Raw genomic sequence first — 14222 nt, forward strand, 5'->3', positions numbered from 1 at the left:
CTTCTTACATGACCACCAGGATTCAATCACCGGGACTTTGCCTAATAGCTTTATCTACTCCTAGTCACTTCCCAAAGGTCCCACCACTAAATACCATAGTTGGGTTAAGTTTCTAGCCATTTAATCTCTCACAGTAGAAATTAAATTTCAACACATGAACTGTTGGGAGACAAACAAATGTCCAAACCACAGCAAAGGGCTACAAATTACCAAAACCTCATACCTTTAACCCCACCTATTTAGGAGGTAGAGATTGTGAGTTAAAGGCCAGACCAGGCAAAAAGTTAGTGATATTCAATCTCAACAAATAAAGTAGGCACAGTGCCTCATGTCTTTAATCCTAGCTACATGAGAGGTATAGATAGGAGGCTCCAAATTTCAAGACCCTATCTGAAAAATAGCTAAAGCAAAAAAGGGTTGGGAGCATGACTCAAGTGGTAGAGCATCTTTCTAGCAAGTACAAGGCCCTGAGTTCAAACCTCAGTACTACCAAAAAAAAATGAGCTGTGGGTCCTGGCATGGTAGTTTGTACCTATAATCTCAGCTACTTAGGAAGCAGAGGTAGGATAATCATGGTCCAAGGACAATCCAGAGAAAAATCACTATATTCTACCTTAAAAACTAAAGCAAAAAGGGCTAGGGGTATGGCTCAAATGGTAAAGTACCTGCCTAGCAAGCTTGAGGCCCTGAGTTCAAAACCCAGTACTGCCAAAAATACTAAAAACAAAAAACAAATCCATGATTTGTGACAGGTTCTCCCAGAAGGTGGATAAGACTAATAAGAATTCTGTCCAAAATACAAAACATACATTAGGAAATAAATATAATAAAACTCAATTCATCAGTAATTTCATCGATACTAGGATCAATAATTACTTCACCAAATTGGAGCCATAGTCAGAGAATTCTGACCCTACCTTAAAACCGGAGTCTGTCACCTCATGGGGCCTTTTGAAAATCTGTTCTCAATCTTTTTGTCAAGATAGAATGTACAAGAGATTCTCTTACTGACCAGAAGAGGGGAGCAGCACTAGAAGCAGTGTCTGTGTCCTACCTGGGGTTGTGGCCAGGCTATTGAACCAAATACTTAGGGACACAGAAAATTCCTGCACCATGTCCAGTGATCCTATCCGGATCAAGCCAGAAGCAACTGGAATATTGGATCCAAACTAGTGTAGAGCATATCAGTAGAAAAGCACTGGAGAAATATAAAAATAAAGTAAAATTTTAGTCTCACGTATTGATGCTAAGCAAAGATGTGTGTACATACATACATACATACATATGTAGTATGAAGAGTCTAAACAGAACCATGTGGTGGATACTTTCATTGAAGATATTGTCACATTGGGAGTCCTAGCCACTCCACTGATGGTAAGAGATTAGTTTATGAATGTGAATGGGTGGTTGTCCTTAGAAGGACATGAGACAAGTGTCTCCTCAATTATACACAAATCCTATGTTAAGTTGGGAAAGGACAGAGAAAAAGATGACATCAAGAGATATTCCACTCTAGTTTTCTTTCTCTTTCATTGGAGCAAAATTCCTTGGTTTAGGCAGTTCTGAATTGAAGGCAATAAATGTTTTGAATTTGGCTGAGATATTATAATCTCTTCTTAAAATTATTTAATTATCTGCTTGTCCCTGCAGATTTTGAAACCCTGGGGGTAGGAACTGGGAGTTTAAAAAATGCTTTTGAAAAGAACAAACAAAAAAGAAAAGATGGGAAGTATTTAAATCTAGGATAGGACCAGCAATTTGAGGGAAAAAGCAGTAAGACACAACTCAGAAGTAGGCAGAACTTGGAACTTGTCACAATTTGGTTGTTATAAAATGGACTTCAGAAACTTGGAAAAAATACTTTGTTCTCTTTCTGAATATTGTCATGGTCCCTACACAGGTTATAACATAATCTAAAAACTAAAGTTGTATTTTTTAGAGTCAGAAGATGCAACCCAACAATATTCTTTTATTATAAAATATATCATGCTCCCAAAAATATGCCTAGGGTATATGTACAATTTAAATATTTGTAAAATGAACCATCAGACGACCACCATTTTATGAAAGATTATTGTTGCCAATAATCAACCCCCCCCTCCATGTAGCCCTAGGCATGGTGGCTCAAGCCTGTAATCCTAGCTACTTGGGAGGTGGAGATCAAGAAGATTGCAGTTCAAGTCAAGTCCTGGTAAAAAGTTCCAGGACCCCATCTCAACCAATGGTTGGGTGCTGTGGTACATGCTTGTCATTCCAGCTACGTGGGGCAGCACAAGTAGGAGGATCACAGATCAGGCTGACGTAGGCATAAAGCAAGACCCAATCTAAAAATTAACCAAAAGCAAAAAATGCTGACTGGCTCAAGCAATAGAGTGCCTGCCTAGCAAAGGTAAGTCCCTGAGTTCAAACCCCAGTAATGTGTAAAAAAAAAAAAAAAAAAGCTGCCTCCCCAACATGTCCTCTCAAAATCACAACCCTATCCTCCCACCAAATAGAGCATTTGACTTTGGACCATTCCTTTGCTTTCCTTTATAGGTTTACTACCTATGTATACAACCTTGAACAACACAGTTTAGTTTTAATTGATTTTAAGTTTTATAAAAATATGATAAGATTGTATTTTAATAGAATCTTTTATGACTTCCTTCTTATGCTAAATATTGCTTTGAAATTCTTTTGAGTTGACACTTAGTGCTATAGTTCATTTTTGTCTCTGACTAATATTTCCATTGTATGAACATAATTCACTCAGTTGATCTATCTTGCAGTTTAAACATACTTGATTGTTGTAGTTTGGGGACTTTTTCTGTTATAACCATTCTCTTGGCGCATATATACAAGATTTTTCCTGGTCTACCCTAGAAATGGAATTGCTGCATCATGGAATTTGCACAACTTCAACTCTGATAAAGTTGAAGCAAGTTGTGGTATTTATGTAACTGCAAACACCTGTATGTGTGGCCAGTAGCTTCCCCTTCTGCTCTGGGGCTGGCCTGTCACTATTCCTGTCACTAAATTTTTATATTATTATCCAAACATCTTATAATTTTTCTTTCATGTTTAAATCTGTCCTTGAATACTGTGTGTCACATAAACTAGGAATACAACTTCAATTTTTGCAGATATGGATTCCTAATTATAGCACTGGTCACTAAAAAAATCCATGCTTTCTCACTCATCTGCTGAGTCAAGTATCAAATGTGTGTGGGGCTTTTTGGAGGCTTTTCTCTATTGATTTTTTTCTATGTCAATATAATACTATCATATTAACTTTATAATAAATCTTATTATTTTTTTCTAACTTTTTTCAAAAATTATTCATCTGTTTTTTCATTTAAAAAATTTTAACTCTCCACTAAAACAAATAAACAAGGTACTATCACAACATACCTATCAGAGCTTTGATGACAAGTGACTGTTCTTCACTATAGATCAATTTATAGAGAGCTGATATTTTAAAAATTAGTTTTTCTCTTACACTCCTACACTTACTTTGGTAACTTTCAGTGATTTTCTGTATGCATCTGGAATTTCTTCCAGAAAAGAATAGAACATTTTCTAGATTTCTTACTTTATTCTAGTCATTCATACTTTAAGATGTGTGCAAAATTTTCTATTATTATAAATTAATACAGGGATGGTGGAGTGGCTGAAGTGGTAAAGTGCTTGCCTAGCAAGTGTGAGACCTCAAGTTCAAGTCCCAGTATCCCCCAAAAAACATAAATTAATACAAAATTATTTTACAACTGCTGTATTGTTTACGTAGAGGAATGTAGTTAATTTTATATATTGATAATGTCAGCAATATTACTACCCTTTATTGGTTCTCATATGAGAATTGTTTCATATTTTTTACTTACACATTCATATCACCTGCCTATGTCAACAGTTTTTAAAAATTAATTTCCAATTCTTATAACTGATTTGCTTGTTGATTGATTTATTTATTTTGACCTTACTGTTCTACACTGGATGGAACTTTTATTTATTTAGCATTTATGTCTTTATTTACTTGTGGACTTTTTTGTTGGTTTTGCTTTTTTATTGTAAAGTCTTTGATTTAAGTATGGCTGTTCCTGCTTTCTTTTATATTCCTTTTACATGAACTATCTTTTCTCCATTTTCTTTCTTTCTTTCTTTTTCTTTTTTTCTGAGAAAGAAAAGTTTGGGGCTAGCTTCAAACTTACAATCCTCCCATCTCAGCCCTCTGAGCTCAGGGACTGCAGGTGTGTACACCACAGCAGGCTGCACGGAACGTGTTTGTCCGTCCTTCACTTTCAGTCTATGCGTGTCTTTCCCTAAGGAAAGCTGTGCTTTAGCAATGAAGTGATATAAAGTCTTTCTAAGTCAAATAAAAACAGAAAATTCATCACCAGAGCAGCCCTACAATACTTGACTAAGGGACTCCTACACTAGAAGCAAAAGGGTGTTAGATATCATCATGAAAACAGGCAAAAGTACAAGGCTCACTGGCAGAGAAAATACACAAAAGAGGAAGAAGAGAAGACAGACAAACATTAATACAGAAAACTACCAAACCAACAGATGGTTAATTTAACAAGAAAGGAATAAAGGAACAAAGGATACACAAAGCAACTAAAAATATTTTAAATGAAAGATTTGTCTTTATCTTTTAATGAAAACAATGAATATAAACAGATTAAATTACTCAATTAAAAGATTTAGACTGGCTGAATGTTTAAAAACAAGACACAATGACATGCAGCTTAAAAAAAACCCTCTTCACTGATAAAGATACATATAGGCAGAGAGTGAAGGGATGGAAAGATATATACCATGGAAACCAAAAGCAAGTAGGAGAAGCTATACTTATATGGGACAGAATTTTCTTTAAGTCAAAAATTTTTTAGAGACACAGAAAGTCACTATATAATGATCAAGGGATTGATTCTACAAGAGGAAATAAATATTATAAATATAAATGCATCCCAAACTGGAACATACAATTATATAAAGCAAACATTCTTAGGCCTAAAAGAAAAGATAGACTCTAATACAATAACTGAGACTTTGATATCCAGACTTCTCCCCAAAATGATGCAACCCAATATTTACTATTATAAAAAACTATTAAGATCAGAGCATAAATAAATTAAACAAACCCTAAAAAGTATGAACAATAAATGAAACAAAGAGTTGTTTTTTAAAAAGATAGTTTTAGCTCATCTAACTAGGATAAAAGAAGACTCAACATAATAAAATTAGATCCTTTCATGATTAAACATGAAAAAGGAGACATTATAATTGATATCACAGAAATGCAAAATATCATTAGGGACTATTAAGAACAATTGTGCACCATGAAATTTAAAAACCTAGAAGAAATTAATATGTTTTTGAACACATATAACCTACAAAAGTTGAACCATGAAAACTTAGAAAATCTAAACAGACCAATAATAAGTAATAAGATTGAATCAGTAAGAAAATGTTTCCAAACAAAGAAAAGTCCAGGACTGAATGTCTGCACTCTGAATTTTGCCAAACTTTTGAAGAATACCAATTCTCCTCAAAATGTTCCTAAAATGGAGGGCACCATTCTAAACTCAGTCTATATTGCCAGCATTATGACCCTGATACCACAATCAGATAAGTACACAGGAACAATAAAAAAGAACTACAGATCAATATCCCTGATGAACATAAACAAAGATTCTCAACAAAATACTAACAAATTGAATAACAGCATTCCAAAATTATACACCATAGTCATGTGGAATTTATTCCAAAGATGAAAGATGTTTCAAAATATACAAATCAATAAATAGACTACATCACATTACCAGAATGAAGATTTAAAGCCATGTGATCATCTCAATAGATGCAGAAAAATGATTTTATAATATTCAGTATCCCTTCATGATTAAACAGAAGCCCTCAAAATTTAGGTATAAAAGGAATGCACCTCCCCACAATAAAAGCAATATTTGGCAAGACCATAGCCAACATAATGCTGAAATCATTTTCTCTAAGATCAGGAACAAGGTGAGGATGTCTACTTTTACCACTCTTATTCAAATGATATTGGATATCTGATCCAGAGCATAAAAAGGAAAAGAAAAAAAAAACATGCAAAGAGGAAAAGAGGATGTCAAATTATCCCTGCTAGCAGACAGGTTTTCTATCTTAAAACCCTAAAGACTTCACAAAAAAAAAAAAAAACCTGTTAGACCTTCAATGTGGTGCAGGATACAGAATCAACTTATAAAACTTAGTAACATTTTACTCACCTATAACAAAGTTACTGAGTAAGAAATTAAGAAAACAATTTCATTCACAATAGTTACCAAAAATTCTGAAAGTAAATTTAACCAGGAAGTGAATGATGAAAATCACAAGATAATGATCAAACAAGTTAAATATGACATAAAGAAATGCAAATACATTCTTTTATGGATTAAAAGAATTAATATTATTAAAATGCTTATATTACCTAAAGTGATATGCAGACCAATGCAATTCCTATCAAAGTATCAATGACATTCTTCATAGAAATAGAAAAAAACACTCCTAAAATTTGTACCAAAACACAAAAGACACCAAAAGCTAAAGTAATCCTAAGCAAAAAGAACAAAGCTGGAGTTATTAAAATTCCTGATTTCAAAACACACTACAAAGTAGTATTAACCAAAATAGCATAGTATTGACAATCAAAAATGACACATAGACCAGAATAGAGAGCCCACTAATAAATCCATGTATTTATAACTAACTGATTTTAATAAGGGGACCAAGAACATACATTGGATAAAGGAAAGTCTCTTCAATCAATGATGCCAGGGAAACCAGACATCCATTTGCATAAGAAGTAAACTAGACCCTCCTTCATCTCTCAATAGTCACAAAAATCAATCCAAAATTGATCAAAACCTTAAATGTAAGATCAAAAGCCATAAAATTACTAGAAGAAAGAATAGGGGAAATGCTTTATGTCATTGGTCTGAACAAAGACTTTGGTTTTAACCTCAAAAGCACAGACAACAAAAGAAAATATGGACAAATCTGATTATAGTAAATTAAAAATTTCTGCACAGTAAAGGAAAAATCAGCCAAGTAAAAAGACAACTTAAAGAATGATAAAAGGTATTTGGAAATTATTCATCTAACAAGGGACTAATATTCAGAATTCATAAGAAATTCAACTCAACCGCAAAAAAAGTTCAATTTAAAAATAAGCAGATGACCTGACTAGTCATTTCTCAAAAGAGGGTATACAAAAAGCCAATTAATATGTGGAAAAAAGTTCAACATCACTAATAATCAGGGAAGTGAAATCAAAACCACAGAAAGATGTCATCTCACCCCAGTGAGAATGGCTGTTATCAAAAAGACAAATGCTGGTAAGGATGCAGAGAAAGGGGAGCTTTTAATACAGTGTTAGTAGAAGTGTAAATTGGTATAGCCATATGGAAAACAGTATGGAGGTCCCTCAAAAGAAAAAGCTGAACTGCTATATAATCCAGCAATTCCACATACACATATATGTGATATCCAAAGGAAATAAAGCCAATGTGTTGAAGAAACATCTGTACTCATGTTTATTGCAGCACTTTTCACCATAGTCAAGGTTTAGGTTCAACCTAGTGGTCCATCATTGGATGAATGGATAAAAAATGTAGTACATATACATGACTGGAGTATTAGCCATATAAAGAATGAAATTCAATCTTTTATAGCAACATGGATGCAACTGGAGGACATTATGTTAAGTGAAATAAATCAAGTACAAATTTATTCCATACTTATACATGGAAGTGAAAAGTTGATATCAAGGGTTGGGGATGTAGCTCAGTGGTGGCACAGTTGCCTAGAAAACACAGTGCTCTGAGATTGATCCCAAGCACTGCCAAAAAAAGGAAGAAAAAAGCAATGGTCTCATAGAAGCAGAGAATAGAATTGTGGGTATCAGGGTATAGGGGAGGAGATGAAGAAAGGAGATCAGTGGGTTCAAGGGTATAATTGAATGGGAGGTAACTTCTAATATTCTCTAGCAGAGTAGGATAACTGTTAATTGAATATTTCAAAATAGCTAGTACAGAAGATTTTGGATATTCCCAATACAAAGAAATGGTATATGTCTGAGGTGATAAGCATGCCAATTACCCTGATGTGATCATTATACATTATATATGTGTGTGCTTTGAAATGTCATTATGTGCCTCCTGAATATACACAGTTACTGTGTCAATTAAAAGTAAAAATACATTTTATAGTGGTAAGAGCACACATCTTTATCTTTTTCTGGGCTCAATGGGAAGTATTTGAGCATTTCATTATTTAATATATATAAATATTTACACATATGCATCATCAAATAAGAAATTTGTTTTTCTTTTCTATCATATTTTATTGAATGACCTTTGATTTTAATAAAAAGTATTGTCCACATATTGAAATGATATGTTTTGTCTCTTTTCATCTGTTTACGTCATCAATTGATTTTTATAATGCTAAACCAACATTGAGTCCTCGTATCAACCCAATTAGTCATGTACTTTATGATACATATAAATCATTGTCTAAAGTATAATATTGTTCTTAAGATTCTTATACCTATATTTACAGATTCGATTGGCCATAATTTTCCTTTTGTAGGATTCTTACCATGTTTTTATATCAAACTCACATCCTTCTTCATAAAATAAGCTACTGGATGTTCCTTCCTTTGTTTTCTTTGGAAGGTTTTCATAGATTAAAAGTATTTGTTCCTTGAATCTTTGAAAGAATTCACCAGACATTGTGTCTGGAATTTTCTTTATAATAAAGTTTTTTATATACTGATAATATTTCCTTGATAGTTACAAGTTATTAGTCAACTATTTTTCAATTCAGTTTTGGAAGTTGTACCTTTCAGTAATCTGGTTATTTTGTCTAAATTTTCAAATGCATTAGCTTAAAGTTGTTCATAACATTTTTACATTATTCTTCAATCACTGCATCACCTGTAACTTTGTTCCCTTTACAATTCAAACATGATTTTTGCTTCTCTTGCTCCACTTTTTCTCCTTGACTTTGTGTGTGTCTAGAGGGTGTGTGGGATGTATTACTTGGGTTTGAGCTCAGGCCTTGCTCTTGTACGGCATGCCCCCAGCTTTAGTTACTTTTCTGGTAGGGTCTCTATTTGCCCAGGGCCAGCCACAGACCACAATCCTCCTACCAATCCCCACTGCACAGCTGAGATTACAGATGTGCACCACCACACCTTGCAGATTTCACTTTTCAAAGACCTAATTTTGAGTTTGGTTATTTCTACTCTCTCTTTAAATAATATCTACTCTCAGTTTCATGATATCCTTCCTTCTGCTTTTGGGAAGAGGTATATTATCTTTTTCTGACTGCTGAAAATAATATTTAGCTTGATTTACTTTCAGTCACTTTTCTAATATTAACTTTTAAACATAAGCATCATTCAATTCTAACTCCTTATCTGTTGCCAAGCAGAGTTTATTCTCTGACTCATTTCTCTCTAGCTGAAATAGCAAGGCTTTTGCAAACAGAATAACTGAAAATTCTTTTAGATGCAATCATAAATTGAAATACAAACCAATCCAAACATAAACTAGATAGATATTTTCACAATCCATTAAAATATGACCCTTATTTGTTACAAAGTGCTTCACATTACACAAATAGCTAAAAAGAGCAAATAAACTCAACTAATTTGTCACTAGGCATGCTAGCCAATGGACTGGCAAGTGGATTCCAGCGAATGGATGTTTAGCATACTGGCTCTTGTTGAATTGACTTTTACTGTATGACACTTGCCAGATCATAAGCCTTGACCCAGGAATCTTGTGTGGGGCCACAACCATAGCTAGCCATCCCCTAAACCAGGGAACATTGCTTTGTGACTCTCACCAGAGGGGTAGTCACCCAACTCATACCATCCAAGATGGCCCCAATCTGGTCAGTAGTAATACTCCAATTTCTTAACCTAGGATCAAAGCACAGATGAAAGTCAAAGACTGAGTTTCCTCCAAGAAAACTCTTTAAGGACTTGTCCAGAGTACTCATAGACCTTACCACTTTTGCTCATTTTGCTAAAGACTTTGCCTCAATCAGCCAATATTTCTTGTAATATTTATCCATATTTGCTACTAAATGTGACAGAAATTTGGCAGAGATTCTGTTGCTCACCACAGAGATATACTATCATACAGAACAAAGGTTGACTACTGTCAAAACATTTGATAAGATTAGAAAATATTAGACCATAATTCCCTGCAGCCTGGGTACCAAACCCAGACCCCAAAAGAAGTGGTTCAGGGACTTACAAGAAGCAAAACTTGAGCATCCCTCAGGTGTTCAGGGACGTCTCTGAGCCAAGTACCACCTTTCCAACAGGAAGCAGGAAGAAGGATATACTGAAAAGTAATCACACTTTCTTTCCTATATATAGAGTCTCCAGACCATCCACTTGTTATTCTACATAGACGTTTCTTCTCTCCCTAGAGATCTGAGCTACAGTAGAAGACATCCAGGTAAGCATCTCTGACTGTTTCTAGGATGCATTCTGGGATATTTCTGCAGTATTTTCCTGCTATGCAGGCATGGAGATCGGAAAGTGTTATGAACATTTCTTCCTTGTTTGTTGGAATTGGAAACTGTGTGCCTTAGGCTTGTAGTAACACTGTCTCTTAGTATGTTTTCCATTTACATAATAAAATTCTCAGATAATAAAATATCTGAGAATGGGTGATATATAAAGAAAAGAGGTTGATTTTGGCTTACAGATATAGAGGTTGGGAAGTCTAAGATTGAGCAGCTGCTTTGGTGAGGAACTTGTGCTGCCTTAACTGACGCTGGAAAAAGGGAAGAGCAAAACAAGCCCATGCAGAAGACAGAGTATGAAGAAAAGGCCTCACTTTATGAAAAAGAACCCAGTTCCTGGAGAAAGGCATTAGTTTCTCTTGAAGACCTGATCTCCTCTTAAGAGCAAATACCCCGTCAATAAGGTTATAATAGGAATCAATTTCAGCATGAGTTTGGAAGAACAAAGCATATTCAAACCATAGCACACTGAAAGTGTGCAATTTAAATGCATGTGGCTTAAATTGATTCTCCAGGTACCCAAAGTGCATAAGAAGCTTTATTGTTCATTTCTTTTCCATTTCTAATTTCCTTGTACCCTGATTCTCTTTCCTTTGTTTATGCCACAGTTATCTTTCTTAAGTATTGTTGTAAAAGAATCTCATTTGGTCTTTTTTGTGGCTATACACAGAATATCAAAAGTGGGATAGGGCAGGGATTTAGAGATCACACCATGTTGTTCTGTAAGTGAGAAAACTCTAACCCAGGAAAAAAATGGAAGAACATGCTCTACATCACTAAAACGTTTGAACCCAATGGATAAAATATGACAGCAGCCAAGGAGAGACAGCAAAAACAACAATAAAATTACTTTAAAAGAATTTTCATGTTTGATATTTCCAAAAGAAAATTAATCACCGGAGGGAAAATCAGAATTATTTTTGTTTTTCTTTTGTAGTTTAGTGTATTGGGGGGATCAATTACATTTGAAACAGATATAGAGCACACCATCCAGTGGGTTCTTTAAATATTATTCAGTGGCTCCATGTTTCACACACAATAATGGAGCACAATCTGTTCTTGTTCTTGTTTCTTACTCTACAACCCCAAGAGGGAAAGAAATGCCACATACTATGCCTTCTTTCAATCAAATTAAATTCTGCTACGCCAAGTTACCTCTTATTAAACTAGCAAGAAAATCACTATCTGCTAAACACTGCGGATCTTTCAGTTCCAGCTTGAAATTTTGCGAAAGTGCTTTGGTTAGGCAAAAATATTCAGCAAATCTTCTCTGGTCTTTGGTCTACTCTGGCCACAGTTGAAATGTCTACTATTTGATGTGCACTTGAAATGTACACTTCATGGTCCTTTGACATCTAGTGGTTCTTCATAGAGAATGAAAACCCCAGGGACGGGGTCTAATTTCTTTACACATAGCACCAAACCCTTCTTCTATAATTGTCTGAACATTCAGCCTCTATATACTCCCACTTCTCTGAGTACCCTTCACAGAGTCTAGTCACTAGCCCTTATGCCATAGAACTCATAGTACCCCTTTACTTTCTCAGTGATCTCCTACTCCCACTCACATCTCTTCCTCCCTGACCACTGGAAAGCTCAAACTTTCAGAAAGTACCTAGAAGAGGAGCTGTCTGCAGATAGTTTTTTTTAGCTTTGTAACAAAACATCATCCTCAGATACATTGTGACTCATTTTTTAATAGAAACATGTGCTTTTCCCCAAACATAAATCTCTACCCATTGTCCATCATCCTAAGAATCCTTGTCCTGGTCCCCCACTTACAGATGTTCAGGTTGGTATATTGAGTGCAGAATATCTGCCCCATTATGGCCACCTGGCATCAATAATTAAGTTGGAGACTAGCATGTTCTTCTCCCCCATTCTGGATTCTGGCTTCCTGGGATGAAGGAAAGTGAATGTCAACTACACCTAAAATCTTTGATGAAATATCATAATGGGTCATTGTCACTTAATGCTCTCTGTTTACCCAAGATCTCCTCTAGCCAAGCATCCTTGGCTTCTTCTCAAGCAAAGTCAGAAGATAATTTATCTTTCTCTAAATAATTATTGTCTCAGAAATAATTCTTTCTGAGCCTAATCAGTATCATTCTGGAATTTGTTAGACAAAACAATCTATTGCCCTTGTTCAAACAAAGGTTTCTTTGTATATGCCTCTGGCCACCTCACTGACAATGGATGAAAGAACATATTTACTAGACAGGGTGTTACCTAATCTGCAGGCACTCAAAGAGCCCACAGAGAGAAGTATGCTTATTCCTGTTTGTCATTAAACTTGCAAAGAGGTAACCAGATCTTTTAACTATTTGAAAACCAATCAGTTACCAGAGCTCACAGAGTGAACTAGTGCTGAAATTGAAACATCTTCCCAGTCTCCTTGCTTCCCAAAATGAAAAAAGTTCCCCTTCTCTCTCTTTACCATGCTCAATGGTTAGAAAGGTGTCATTCAGTTGAACTGAGAAGTTAGCAGAGCATGCCTCTCTCAACCACACACCTGCTCACATAGGGACTTCAAAATATCTCATAGCCTATTTCTTTAGTAAAGAAGGCTCTGACTTTAGAATAACTAGTGAATGTCTTTCACCTGCCTTCTATTAGTAATATAAGATATTTAAAAATAAGAAAAGGCATAGAAAAAAGGGAATAAATGAAATTTAGCAGGGAATGATCTGACAATAACTAGAACTCACAGGTCACACTCACATTTTCTGAGTAAAACAAAGTCTTTATTGGGAGAGACAATAGAAGACAAGGCTGAAAAACCATGACAAGGCAGAACCCACCAACCTCCACTATTAGGCTGAAAAAAGTGTCATGTCTTACCAATGGTGAAGCTTTGGAGGTTTCTTAACAAGGGGGTTTATGTGAGAATTGGAGATTCCAGATTTTGTCTAGGCAAGAATGAAGTATTAAGATCCTGGACAAAGCTTAGTGGCAATAGGAATGGAAACTGATATGACTGACTTATGATAGAGTGTGATGACTGAGTAGGTAGTCACAGAGAAGAGAGGAAGAGAACCATCATTATTGTAAAGCTGTGGTGCTCCATATCATTCTAACAAACCAGGAAAAATTATAAACATATAGGAATTTGCTTTTGATATTTTCAACTGCCAGTTTCTGAACAAATGCTTGACTTGAGTTAATTCCATAAATCTTCACATTAAAACTTCTCAAGGTTGATATTTCTTCCTTATACAGATAGGAAAAGTAAGCTTAAGGATTTGATCTAAGAGTAATTTTTGAAAAGGTAGAAATGAATTCAATTTCTCAGAAATAGAGTTTGAGTTGATAATTGTAACACTCCATATGTTGATAAAAGTAAAGAATTTATATCCATAAGGGAAGTCCAGGCTAGGGACAAAAAACAAAAAAAACCCAAACAAACCAAGGATCATTTACAGTTGCTGGAAATGAAAGACTACTATCATGGTAACCTCTGATGGACAGCATGGGGCTAGGAAGAGAGGAGAGTGAACTGGTGGAAGAGAGCTTTGGAGAGCATCTGGGTTGGTGTCAGTAAGGGAGGGATATGAAGTAATGTCTGGGTAATGAAAATAATTCTCAACAGTGAAACTCCTTAGAAATCATACATATGACAAGGTCTAGAGCCCAGAAAAATCAACAGAGAG

Source organism: Castor canadensis, chromosome 2 (assembly GCF_047511655.1).
Source record: "Castor canadensis chromosome 2, mCasCan1.hap1v2, whole genome shotgun sequence".
Lineage (NCBI taxonomy): Eukaryota > Metazoa > Chordata > Mammalia > Rodentia > Castoridae > Castor > Castor canadensis.